The following is a 13,664-nucleotide window of genomic DNA, read 5'->3' on the forward strand; positions in this document are numbered from 1 at the left end:
ACGAACGGGGGAGTCCCCGATCGAGCAAGGAATTGTGAAGCTTCCGGGATCGAGTTTCTTTTGGGGGAGTTTGTTGAGTACGAGGGCAGAGCATTCTTCGCCTGAGTTAACTAATTGCAGTGTTTCAATTTTCCTTTTATGAGTGAGGAAGTCCCTCATGAACTTAGAGTATTTAGGCATTTGGGTTAGGACGTCAATGAAAGGAATGTTGACATGCAATTGTTTTAGTAGACTTTCGAATTTTGCGAATTGCTCATTGGTCTTTTGACGGATTAACCCACCGGGGTACGAAACTCGAGGAGCCTTGGTAGGCTCTGGTGAGGGAGGGGAACCCTTCTCTTGTAGGGGCGGTGTTACGGTCTCCTCGGTAGGCGGCGGGCCTTCCGTAGGACCCACGGTGCGGTTCCGTAGTGTTATGAGATGAACTTGCGCCTCTGGGTTTGTTTCGGTATTACTTGGTAACGCGCCTTGTGGTCTCTCGGAGAAATTTTGTGCTAGTTCACTTATTTGTTTTTCGATGTTTTGAATACTAGCTTGTTGATTTCTAAAATTTGATTCTAATTGTAGAAACCTATCCGAGTTTTTCTTTTCAGTGTCGGAGATGAGGCGAGATATAGTATCTTCAAGACTTTCTCGTCCACCTTGTTGTTGAGGGAAATTTTGTGACTCATTTCTTGGTTGTTGAAAGTTTGTTCGTTGGTTTACGCTTTGTTGGTTACTACCTTTGTCGGGTTCTCTCCAACCAAGGTTAGGGTGATTTCGCCATCCTTGGTTGTAGGTGCCCGTTGGAGGACCCGACGGCCTTGGTCTATTATCAATGTAGTTTACCGATTCTTGTTGATCGTCTGTTTCTTTCATACAACTCCAATTTTCATGTGGCCCACCACACCCTTCACAAGCCATAACCGAGACCGTTTTTGTCATTTCCAGCTTTTTTATTTTTGAAGAAAGGGCCTCGATTTGGGCTTGTAAAGAAGTGCTTTCATCAACCTTATGGGCGCCCGGGGCAATGGATTTATTGCCTCGGGGGGTGTGCCACTGAAAATTGGTTTGAGCAATTTCCTCAATTTGATTATATATTTCATGCGGGCGGTGATTACCTAAAAGTCCCCCGGAGCTAGAGTCAAGTGTACGCCTTGTGTGTGGCAACAACCCATTATAGAAAGTGGATACTTGTTGCCATATCGCAAGGCCGTGATGTGGACACTTTCGCAATAGCTCCTTGAACCTTTCCCAAGTTTCATATAAGGATTCCCCGTCCTCTTGTGAATATGTATTAATTTCAGTCATTAATTTAGCCGTTTTAGCGAGAGGGAAATACTTATATAGAAATTTTTGGGCTAGTTCATCCCAGGTGTTTACCGATCCAGCTGGGAGGGCGTTAAGCCAAGCTTTTGCTCAGTCTTTTAGTGAAAAAGGAAACATTCGGAGGCGGATGGCGTCATTTGATGCTCCATTGATCCGAAAGGTATCACATATTTCTAAGAAATTAGTAATATGTAGATGGGGATACTCGTCCGCAAGCCCATGGAAGGTTGCAGAGTTTTGAAGCATCTGTATCAAATGCGGCCGAAGTTCAAAGTTATTGGCTTCAACATTCGGTGCATTGATAGCGGCGCCGAGATTACCTACGGTGGGTCGTATATAATCCATGAGGGTACGTTGGTCCGCCATTGGAAGTGGGTTCCCCGAAACCTTCTCTTGGCTTTTAGCTTTTAGTCTTTTTCTGAGAAAGCGTTCGGGTTCTTCTAGAGGTTCTTTTATGTCTTTATTAGAACTAGAGCTCATACACTACGTAGAGGTGGCGTCTGGTTCCAAGTCCTGCAACAAAAACAAAAAAGAATGTTGGTCAGAAGGTTCACCACGGCCCTGTGCTCAGTGAACACGGCCCGTGGTCGGAGTTACAGTGATTGTTTTCCGGATCCCTGTTACTGGAGAGTTGGACACGGCCCCGTGTTGCACCGACACGGCCCCGTGGTCAGCCTTCTGTAACTCGGAAAACTAAAAACTGCCAGTAACACTGCTGGGCACGGCCCGTGTCCGACCAGGCACGGCCCGTGTTGAGCTCTGCAGAAGCTGAAAAATTAAGAAAATCCTAAAAAAATTAAAAAGAAAATAAAAAAATGATTAGGCCTTTGATTCCTAACTTTCTTAAAATCCTTGTGTCCCCAGTAACGGCGCCAAAAACTTGATGCTTGTGTAGTGTAATATATTTTAGATATATATTTTAAGCCATTTTTACACTTTTTAGCCAAGTTTTAAATTTATAAAACACGATATTTACTAACACTAAACACACATATGGGCAAGTGCACCCATCGTGGACGTAGTATAGTGTTGGTAAGATACCGAGGTCGTCCAAGGATACAAAAGCTTTAAGTACCGGTTTATCCTCAACGTCTAATCAAATCAAAATGTTAGAAAAATATTTTTAAACTAAGAAAATAAAACTAACTAAATGCTGAAAAAAAAATAAAAATAAAACAGATAAACAAGATGAATCATTTGGTCGACTCGTGTATTAGTATAACCTTTGATTATTTTCGCACTTTTGCACTTGTTTAAGAGATTATCTTAGTTATTGTAGTAGGCCCCTCTTTTGAAGGCGACGTTACCCTCAACCCAGTAGTTTGAGTCAGCAAGGATACAATCCTAAAGGGTCGGATTATTGAAAGATAATTAATTAAGTTATTAATGCAAATTATGGTAGGCCCCTCTTTTGGAGGTGACGTTACCCTCGACTAAGTAGTCTGAGTCAGCAGTGATACAGTCCTAAATAGCCGGATTATAGTATTAATAGTAGTTAACTTATGAGGGGATCAAAGAGTTTGGACCCCCGTCATCCAATACCTTTGGGTATTGAAGGAGGTCCTACTAAATTTGACCCAGGTCCCTTGCAGGACCTCTAAACGCTGAACAAGGGCAAGACCCTTACCAAACTGTTCCCTTAACCCCCGACCAGGTAGCCAACATACCTCCATATAGACCGTGGAGATATGAATGGTGAAAATCTTTTATTTTATATAGACAGTAAAATAATGCCAAGACACCACGGACAAACGATAAGGAAGAATCACCTTCAACATAAAAAACTAGTTATTAAAGTCATTAATACAAAACCAATTAAGAAGTGCAAAAGATTAAAAATAAAAAAGTATTATACTAAACACTCTTCTTCACCAAGTGATGTAAGAGACTTAGGCAAACATGGCCTTGATTGTCAAGAACTCTTACGATCAATCTTGGATCCCGAGACGACTCACACACTCTATGACGGACAATGGATGATGGTGGTGGGTGATGGTGTTGTGATGGTGGTGGGTGGTGGATGAAGTGTTAGAGAGGTGATGTGCCAAGGGATGAGTTGCAATGAATCCAAGCACTCCTATTTATAGGCTGAACAGAGGCCTGGGCACGGCCCCGTGTCCGCTGGGCACAGCCCCGTGCCTGTCTGACACTATCTCTCTTCATTAATTGTAATTCGCAATTACAATTAATGCGCCTGCAGTACTTTGGGCATGCCCCCGTGTTCACTGGGCACGACCCCGTGGTGAGCAATAGAAGCTTCTATAGGTTTGTCTTTTCTGCTACTTCTTGGGCACGGCCCCGTGCTCGCTGAGCACGGGGCGTGTTCAGCCTTCTGTCTTCCTTGTTTTGCTTGGGAGGATGCTGTCGAGGGGTCGGGCAATCCACTTTTGTTCCTTTTCTTGTATTTATGTTAGATTTAGCTGTCGTTTTGCTTCTTTTGTTAATTTGAGCTCATTTAATCCTGAAAATACAAAAGGAAGACAAAAACACACTTTTTCCAACATTAGTACTTAAAAAGGGTTAGTTTTATGCCTCATTTGATGTAATTTATATGTTGTATTTTACACACATCAATCTTATAAGATCTTGAAAAGATCTGATATATTATGTGTAGGTTTAGGCTTGTGGGTTTTGGGCGGGCCCACAAGCCCATCTCAAGTGTAAGTGGCCTGTAATTTTCTACGGAGCCCGTTAACAAAACCTGAACTCCGTTTAACGTCAAAAGATAAAATTTTAGTATTAGAATACATAAAATATGGTCGGTAGTCGTTGTTTGCATAAAAAGCGCGTAAAATGCTTCGTGTATTGTTTTTAATCCGTTTTTTGAGCCGGTTTCAACTACGATTGCTAAAATTTAATTACGAAGCTAGAATATATCGTAAAAATGTAATATTTGTCGGCGTTGTCAGTATTCTGCACGGTATCAGTTCGTTGTCGCGTAATATTCAGCAGATTTACCGTAAATCACCACACGCGCACTGTATAGTCGAATAAACGTTCCTGGGCACTCCAAGGGCCTGGTTCAGTTAATTAGCGTCGTAAACACTATTTATTATCGCGTTAATCACGTAATTAAGAGCCGTAAATCACCGGTTGTCACATTCTCCCCCTGTTAATGAAATTTCGTCCTCGAAATTTAGACTACGTTAACTCCTTAGAGTTACGTTATGTGTATGTAAATACGAATAGTATCAAAGTGAAAGATAATGAAATCGAATCAAGACTTATTCGAATCATATGAATCCAAGGACATTCCTCAACAATAAGAACCCAACGGTTTAAAAGAAATGTGTTTCAAAAGTTGATGTCAAAGGAAAACAAGATGTATAGATATAGTCACTAGTGTGACTAAGTTAACAGGAGTCCAACAAAGAATAGGAACTTCGACCAATCGAATTCCATATGAACGTTTACATGTAAATGAGTTCTAGAAGCAATAACATCCACTGGATGAACTTAGAATCAACAATCTCTAATGTAATAGTTTGTATGAAACGCTCGGTTGTGATCAGCACAAGCTGCAAGTTATACCGACGCCATAAGGTGTCGTAGAGAATGAAACGATTTCAATATAGTGGTGATCGAATAAGTATCACCTGTGTTTTGCATGAAACGCTCAATCATGATTAGCCCAAGCTACAAGTTTGTACTGACACCACAAGGTGTCGTAGTGACTTAAATAATTCAATAATAGATGTGATCAAACAAATTCACCGTGTTTGAAACCAAATGAAAGTGTAATAAAGTGAACCTGAAAGTTTGTTTCAAATGACATCATATGATTTTCAGTTGAAAATGGAACATCAAAGAAATAATGTTTTCGATCAAAGATGAAGAAGCAATGAATATCGCAAAACATTCGATCGATAATGAAAGAACCGTTAGTAGATACACCGGGATATAGAATGAATTTGTGTACCATTGCCTTAACACACAATTGTGTTAAGACTGCTGTAATATGATAAATAAAAGCGGATTTAAAGCAAATCAATAAATAAATTATTAAATCCGTGCATGAGATGCGTAAACGAGATTAGCGCAAGCTTCAAGTTAATGAAAACACCACCACAAGGTGTTGAAATCAACAAACGACTTAGTGGAGTCGTAGACCAAACAAGTCCACTACGACTCGGAGCAAATGAAACGCTTGTTAAAACGAATTTGAATGTGATGTTTTCAATACATCATATGGTGTTTTGAATTGAATGTGTGTAATGAACAAGTTCAAACAATTGAACTTGGTTTGACGCAAGCCGACAATAAATGCATGTATCGACAAGAAAACTTTCGGCATGGTCACAACGAAAAACCATGTATGTAACTTGAAAAGAAAAGAATTTTCAAGAAAGTGTGTTGACTTGGTAACAAAGGAGCCAACAGTTACAATAATGCAGGTCATTCGAATCACAAATCAATAATTAGATTTAGCGAAATAATATTTGAACTTCGATGAAGCGCTTATTTGAAACGAAACCACATGCGTAACAAACCGATGCATGTGTAACCTATGAATTTTCAAGAAATGAAGCAAATGAATATTCGCTATACTGAAAGAAATGATCGTGATACAATGACCATTAAAAGGAGTAGAGATACGAAAATCTACTCAGTAAATGTGAAAGTCGAAATTTCAATAAAGGAAATTTAAGAACTTTACCTGGGGTTTCATGTGATGTCCGGTTGTTAGGTGACATTACCATGAAATGTCGGACATAGGTATTCGTCGTTATTGAGTCAGGGAATGCGGAGACATACGTCTTCTCCTTTGCGTGTTTCGTGTCGTTTGCAGGACCGCGTGCCAAACCGCCGCTTCCTGATCGATAGTTTTCGTGCTGACAGGATTAGCATCATCGCTGAAATGCTCCACAGTGTCTTCTCGGTGACTTCACCTCGAAGGTCGTATGTGACGTACTTCAACCTCCGTTAATATATAGCTTAAGTTTCACGTATACATGTGCACTAGCGTTTCGTTCCGCGTAGAATGTGATGTACTCCGACATCCGTTGACGTGTTGATTGAGTTTCATGTAATTTGCACGCCCGTGCTTCGTTTTGCGTAGGTTATCTGCTCGGTTAACTAAAATAGAAAAGACGACATAGTAATGGCGTTTGTCCGAGTTAATAAACGTGGTTCCTACGCGACGATCTTTAATGAACTTCAACATAAGTTTCCGAAGGTCTTAAATGCATGTTTCCTAAACTCTCAGAGTTTTATGTATTGTATGTAATTGTTTTTGTGTACCATGTATGAAACATCACAATAGCGTATGTTTGAAAACAAAATTTTGACTGTTTGTTTTTCGGCAACAGTTGGAGACCATATTCGAGTACTAGGCGTTCTGTACGTATTCAAAGTCTTAATGATCTAAGTCCCAGAGAAAAGATGAGGTTAGAGCCTAGGTATTTCTATAGAAAACCCTATTCGATGTAACCTATAGCTCTGATACCAATCTGTCACACCCCGAAATATCAGAGCATTGGCGTGACTGGACTGGTATCTTCATTGCACAGCAGAAGCAAAATAAGCTAAAACTTCTAGAAATTGAACGCCACTAATTACTCGACTCCACATGGTTCTCCTATTCCAACCGTGCCATGGTTTCTGAAAAGTAACCTGAGAAAGAAACATGCGAAAAATCAACATAAAGTTAAGCGAGTTCATAGTTTGTTTGTAAAAGATTTGAAATAAATCTTTTGAATAACCAGTTTGTGAAATATTATTGAGAAAACGAATTTAGAAATCATTTTCTTGTCAAGTTATATAGAAACTTTGTATTTGTAACGCATTATGTTCGTAGAACCATGTATTTGTAAACTCTTGTATTTGTAAAGTTTGTATAACCGTCAATGCCCACCCTGACTTTGACTTTATGCCCGCCTAACCCTATGCTTTGAATTTGTATAAAACATGGTATGTAATTTGTAAAACCCCGGTATGAAAGCAACAAGGAAAAAGAGATCACCAATGGTTTGCAAGGCCATTGATATGTGTGAAGTGATGCAGGAAAACTCAAACCTAGCAAATTTGTCTCCGGGAAGAAGACATAGTCACCACATGGGCCACCCTGGTCCGCATGGGTGTGGGCTCGCTACACCCAAATAGATCTATCACTCATGTCCCTCGGTCCTACAATGAGGATTAAGGGACTTAAGTGTTGTATCCACCACTCACATGATCTAAGTGTACCCTTCATTAGCTAACCATACCAATTGTAATTGTATGTAATCATCTTGTAACATGTACCCACTGGGAGTCCCGTTTCTCAAACGCAGACCAACCCAGTCCCATTATTATCACTAGACGATCCCATCCCTTGTTATGAAAATCATTCACATTTCGATAATACGCTTTTGTTTTGTAAAAACCGGTATATTTCGTATGATCCATTCGTAAATCATTTGAGTTCCTCGAGATCCATTCGTAATATGATTTTCAAATATGAGTTTTTGTTCGTTCAAAAACTTTGTATGTTCTTGCAATACGTGCTTTGTCTAAAATATGCAGTCTTTGTTAGTCGAAAACTTTGTGTGTTTCTGCAAAACGTGCATGTGTTTCCACCCCGAAAACATTTATAAAAATGTAAAACCGTAAAAAAGGTGGGGTTATGAACTCACCTGAATTGCCTTGTGCAAAGCTAGCTAATTACGACTGATGTCGTTTCCAAGACGGGACTTGCTAGCGTGCATTCTACAATATTCCTTACACGGAATATCTTATAAGTTTCTAACTAAATTGACGTAGCTAAACTACGTGTCATCGAGCTCTACCGAATTGTTGATCGTACGATTCGACTGTAAGTTGTTAACTTAACGAAAATGATTAAGTTAAACTTTGTTTAGTTTGTTTATTGTCAGTAATAACTAATAAGTCTTAGAAAGACTTAGTACTCGAGAGATTTAGAGTGTATAAATATTTATATAAAAATATATAAATATTTAGTTATAGTCGCGTTAGTCGTCTTCGAGAAGTTGTAAGTGTATGTAACGAATATATGAAAATAATATACAACTCGTATCATATATCGCGTCTTGTGTATATTCGTTAAAGTATATGTATATGCCGTTTAGGCGTTTGAAATAAATATAAAAAGTTATATTTATTTAATAAAAGAATCGTCGAGTTATTGTATTTGAAAATAAATATATAACTATATTTATTTTTATAAAAGAATTCGTGTTGTACGATATTTGAAATAAATATATAAACTATATTTATTTTTATAAAACAATTTCGTTTTGTCGGATATTTGAAATAAATATAAACTATCTTTATTTTTATAAAAAGAAGTCGTGTTGTTATTCGAAATAAATATATAAACTATATTTATTTTAATAGCGGGAATCCGAGTTATTTGATGTTCGAAATAAATATATAAACTATATTTATTTTTATAAAGGAATTGTCGAGAGTTCAAAATTTAGAATAAATATAATAACTATATTTATTGTTGTGAATAATATTCGTATCGTCGTTTTGTTTAAAACAATCGTGATAAACATATTTGTTTTGGAATTTAATTCGAATTTCTAAAGTTCGCTTTATTATGAAATACATTTTGTTTACGGGTTTTTCTCGAAAAACGGACAGAGTTTCCTCTGTTTTTGGACGCCCCGACAACACAAGTTGTTGTTATTTTTATCGGGATTCAACAATTCAACACATATTATATATATAGTTTGCGTCAAATATATCATAACGCCAAATATTAAAACCAAGTCACTAAATGTAAAACCGTTAGTCAGGTTGAGCTCGTTTTCACGTAATCCATCAAAAACTATTATAAAACGTAAGTATTAATCTCGATGTTAATTATTTACCAATTCTTCATGTCGAACCGCGAAAAAGTTGACTGAGTTGACCGAGTCAACTGAGTTGACCGAGTCAACTGAGTTGACCGAGTCGACTCACCGAGTTGACCAGGTTTGCCTGAGTTGACCGAGTCAAGCCAAAATGCATTGAGTCGAACCGAGTTGGACTGAGTCGAGCCGAAATGCACCGAGTCGAACCCGAATCCCTCCTTAAATCTGATCCGAACAAACCCGTGGGTGACCCGAAAAGCTCAAACCGCGGCTGACCCGAGACCCGAGTTGTTGACCAGCGTTGAATTATGTTGACCATGCCTGACCCGAACGAACCATGACTGAACCGAGCCGTGTCTGCTTCGAAGCTGAACCAAACTCTAAACCAAACTGAACCTAGTCCGAAATCCCGAGCTAACATCTGAATATCATCACCCGGTGGGAAAAATAGAAAAATAAAATAAATAAATAACTAAACTGTACGATCACTCACCGGACCTCCGGCAGCCACTGCCACCGCCGTCGGACTCCCCACTCTTTTCTCTGTTTCCTCTTTCTTTCTCCGTCTCTCGCCGCCGTACGCCAGTAACCCAAATCAGAGAGAGAGAGAGACGAGGTGTGTAGGTGCGTGGTTACTGGAAAAGAAATGGTGAACGAACCCCACCGTCATCAAAACCTCTCTCTCGGTTCTCTCTCCTTCCGTCTTCGTGTTTCGACTAGTTCCGTCACCACGCCGCTGCACGACGATGGCTCTCCGCCGTCACTCTTTCTTCCTGCTCTCTGTTTGGTCGCCGCTGACCACCACTCGATGGTCATCTTCTTCAACAGACGGGGGGGGGGGGGGGTTGGCTGTTTGTCGGGTGAACAAGCTGCCGCCGGTCACGGCTCCACCTGTTTCACCGGCCGGCGAGGAAGGGAGTGGCTGTGTGAGTGTCTGGTTTGGGTTTCTGTCACAATCAGAGGAGGAATGAGGTCTCTGTTGTTTGTTTCTTATATAGTCGAGAGAGAGGAGTAGAGATTGAGGAAATAAATGTCTGTGTATTGGAAAGATGAGTTCCTTCTTGTGGGTTGCAGGTTAAATCGAGAGTGTGGAAGGGGTATGGGTCTTTTATAGAGAGTTTGAGATGTAGTAGAGATCTTAGAGTATTCACATCCAAGGAATCATATTATGTGTGTGGTGTATTTGAAATATGAAGAGTATAAAAAATGGTTGTGAGTGGAGGAGAGAGAAAATGTTACTGTTCATCTGTATATTTGGGGGGACACTGTTCCCCCTATAATTTTTTAATATATTTTGAAAGTGGTTGTGAGTAGAGTAGAGAGAAAAGGTAATGATAAAGGTATAAAAAATATTATTTAATTGAAAAGGAGAGAGAAAATGTAGTGTTTTTTAATGTAATTTAGGGTAAAAATATAATGGGTTGGATGTGAATGCTCTTATGTTTTTCAAATTTGTGAGACAAAAATCTCTTGCAGAGATTTTGTATAGATTTATAGAGATTTTGTGTAGATCTTAAAAGATCTTGAAAAGATCTGATATATTATGTGTAGGTTTAGGCTTGTGGGTTTTGGACTTGGGCCCAGGGCCCACAAGCCCATCTCAAGTGTAAGTGGCCCGTAATTTTCTACGGAGCCCGTTGATGTGACTGTCGTGGGCCACTCAAAAAATAATAACCTAACTTTACCTATAGACAGGGTAAGTCGGGTGTCGAATCCACGAGGAGCATGTGGTTAGTGTTACACGTTTTGTTTGTAAATTTTACTAAACTAACTGATGATTATAAAACTGATATGGAACTAAAAACACATGAAACAAGTTGCAATTAAGAAAGAGATTGAGTTGTAATAAACAATGATGAGAAAATGTGAGCACTCCGGGATTCAGATTCTGTAATTACTAATAACCTAGTTCTGATTTTATTGGATACTATTGATTGAATAGTAAATCTGTCACATCTACCAATTACCTATGCAGTTCAAAATCTTAATATTAATTGATCAGAGAAATATTAAAACAAACATTCATAGGAATCATTCAATCAACAAAAGCATAATTGGATTCAACACATAATTATAACTCTGACTGTCACTCAGGATTTGTCTGTCACACAAATTATATAATCATGCAAATAGTCGGCTGTCACCCGACTACAAATCCAAATCTCAATACAAAACAGAAACTAGAATTAAAAGTGTCTCACAAGAATCATTCACCCGAAGTGTCCACAAGAGATTTAGCCACTCATGATAGTCGTTCGATCTTCAAAAGCTTGAGAGAATGATGACTGCATGATTCGGATCTTGGTGGTAGATTAATGATGAGGATGATGAGATTCGAGAGCCAAAGAATGATGATGCGATCCCCACTGTTGTCGTCAAGATGTGATGATCGATGAGGCTGCCCTTTAATTCGATGATATATGATCCTTCTGTCCCCACGAATTCCCAGCTCAAAATAAGGTTAATGGCTGCTAATGATTTCGTGAGATGAAGCCCACTAAAAAAAATGAATGTTGTTCCCAATATCGATTTGGATCCAGCCCAAGAAGAAGTCCACTAGAATAATTAATGGCTGCTAGCAATATGTCTCCTCCAGCCCACTTGTCAAGAGATGAGATGTATTTTAATTTAGGATTTTAAAACCCATAAATTGGCCCACCATACACAATCACGTGCCCCTTTGCATGTGTTGTTTTGTCTTTAGAATATGTGCCGGCTCCTGTTTCTTTTGCTTGCGCAATCATCACTCCAATCCAAAATGGCGGTTGATGTGTCTTGATCCTCCACGTGATGTTGCCTTTCTTCTAAAAATCACTTTCCACAAAAGCAGCCAATATCCCATATCCTTAATAAACTTCAAAACTCCATGTCTTCATGCGATCTCTTCTACACAAAACTTCACTTAACTACACAAGTAAATATATTACCTCTTAAATGTATTCATTCATTGCAATACTAAAATTAATTGTGTAGTATATATATCTTCCCTGTTTACTCGTAACATCACAAACCCATTTAATCATTAATGGTAGTTAATAATAATAACTATGCCTTTACAAATTGTGAGCTTTGTAATTTATTATTTTCATCACTATTATTATTATTATAAAACTACCGTTTTAAACTCATTTTCTTCGTAACCAACTAAATACAAAACCCCACTAATGTAGCATATTTCATATCCTTATTGATGCATTTCTATTAAGATTTATATAGAATAAAGTGTGTCTAAAATGCATCAATCACATCCCCACACTTATCTTTGATTGTCCTCAAGCAAACCAATCCGGAATTACTCACCACGGTAACAACACCTCTAAACCCCTATACCAATGCAACAGTTTAAGTCCCAAGTTATACCCGTTCCATAGACTGACACAATCAAGATTGACAGTCCGATAAGCAATTGATGTAACTTCTAAAACTCAAGACTTGTCTATTCAAAACTAACAAGCTTAAGATTATACACATGCTACACGCCCCTCACAATCAACTCTCCTCTCGATTTAAAACTGAACTAGCGTGTAATGTGCTAGCATTTATACACTCTAAACCAAACATGAAATTCTGTAATCATAGGCTTGTATAACAATCATACATCCACTGTATCATATAACACGACACGCATCAAAAGGACTTTCGGTTTTGGGCTTAGGCTAAGGGTAGGAAATTTTTTTTTTATTTATAGATTTTTATGTGGCGAACAAACAAACGACCAAACCGTAACAACTTATTTGCAAAATGTAACATACTTTTGGGTTGGTTTCTACCCAAGAACGTAAACAATATTCACCAAACTCTATTTTTGTCTTTTTTTCTTTTTCTATTTTTTCTTTTCTTTGTTTTTTTTTATCAGTTATTCATAATTTGTCGTTCACGGTCGGTATCAAACATCTCACAATAGGTGGACAAACGAAAGGTAAACAGGCTCAATAGGGCTACTAAGGGTAATAACTAGGTGAACACGAAACAAACAAACAAACAGGTGTACGGGATATCCTAATGCCTTTATCATTTACGTGCACATATCAAACCACAGTCTCAGCATGTATCAAATCACACAAGTTCTAACACAGAATAACATGCGGCCTGCTCTCAACAAATGAAGTCATAATGTAAATCATTCTATCATTCTACAGGCTCAAAATTCTCACCAAGAAAGGGTAAAAGGTTACCGACATGTAGCATATGCAATCTAAAGCATGTTACCCCTAAATAGACATCTCTTCTCAATTCTTTTATCCTAAAAACACCTGTCGGACCTACTCTCATGAAACTTAAATGAACGACCATGACAAGGGACTATGTTAGTTTACTACCGGCAAGGAACCCATTAGTGATTGAAACATTCGGTTTTCGTATCCATTTAGTTCACTTAAGGCGATGAAATTCTTTAAAATTTTCAAAATTTTCAAATTTTTCTCAGTTTTCATCGTTTTCAATCACTTTCAACCTCTTTCAAACCTTTCCCTTCCCGGGTTTCCCATATCCCCACACTTGGGCGACATTGTCCCCAATGTATAGTGCTTTTAAAACAAAACCCGGGAATACCAACTA

General features: G+C 38.5%; 1 long non-coding RNA gene and 1 other non-coding gene across 2 annotated transcripts; one reads left to right on the top strand and one right to left on the bottom strand.

The window, feature by feature from the left end:
* The first annotated feature begins 1,189 nt into the window (after positions 1–1,189).
* On the top strand, positions 1,190–1,296 carry LOC118489488. Its single transcript, XR_004887508.1, has one exon. It is a non-coding gene; the product is annotated as a small nucleolar RNA R71 (small nucleolar RNA).
* A 7,656-nt stretch (positions 1,297–8,952) lies between these two features.
* On the bottom strand, positions 8,953–10,211 carry LOC110923601. The gene is made up of 2 exons (XR_002584181.2): positions 9,601–10,211; positions 8,953–9,528 (listed from the first exon to the last, which is right to left on the bottom strand). It is a non-coding gene; the product is annotated as an uncharacterized LOC110923601 (long non-coding RNA).
* Between the last annotated feature and the right edge of the window lie 3,453 nt (positions 10,212–13,664).

This window comes from Helianthus annuus, chromosome 17, assembly GCF_002127325.2.
Source record: "Helianthus annuus cultivar XRQ/B chromosome 17, HanXRQr2.0-SUNRISE, whole genome shotgun sequence".
Taxonomy (NCBI): Eukaryota; Viridiplantae; Streptophyta; class Magnoliopsida; order Asterales; family Asteraceae; genus Helianthus; species Helianthus annuus.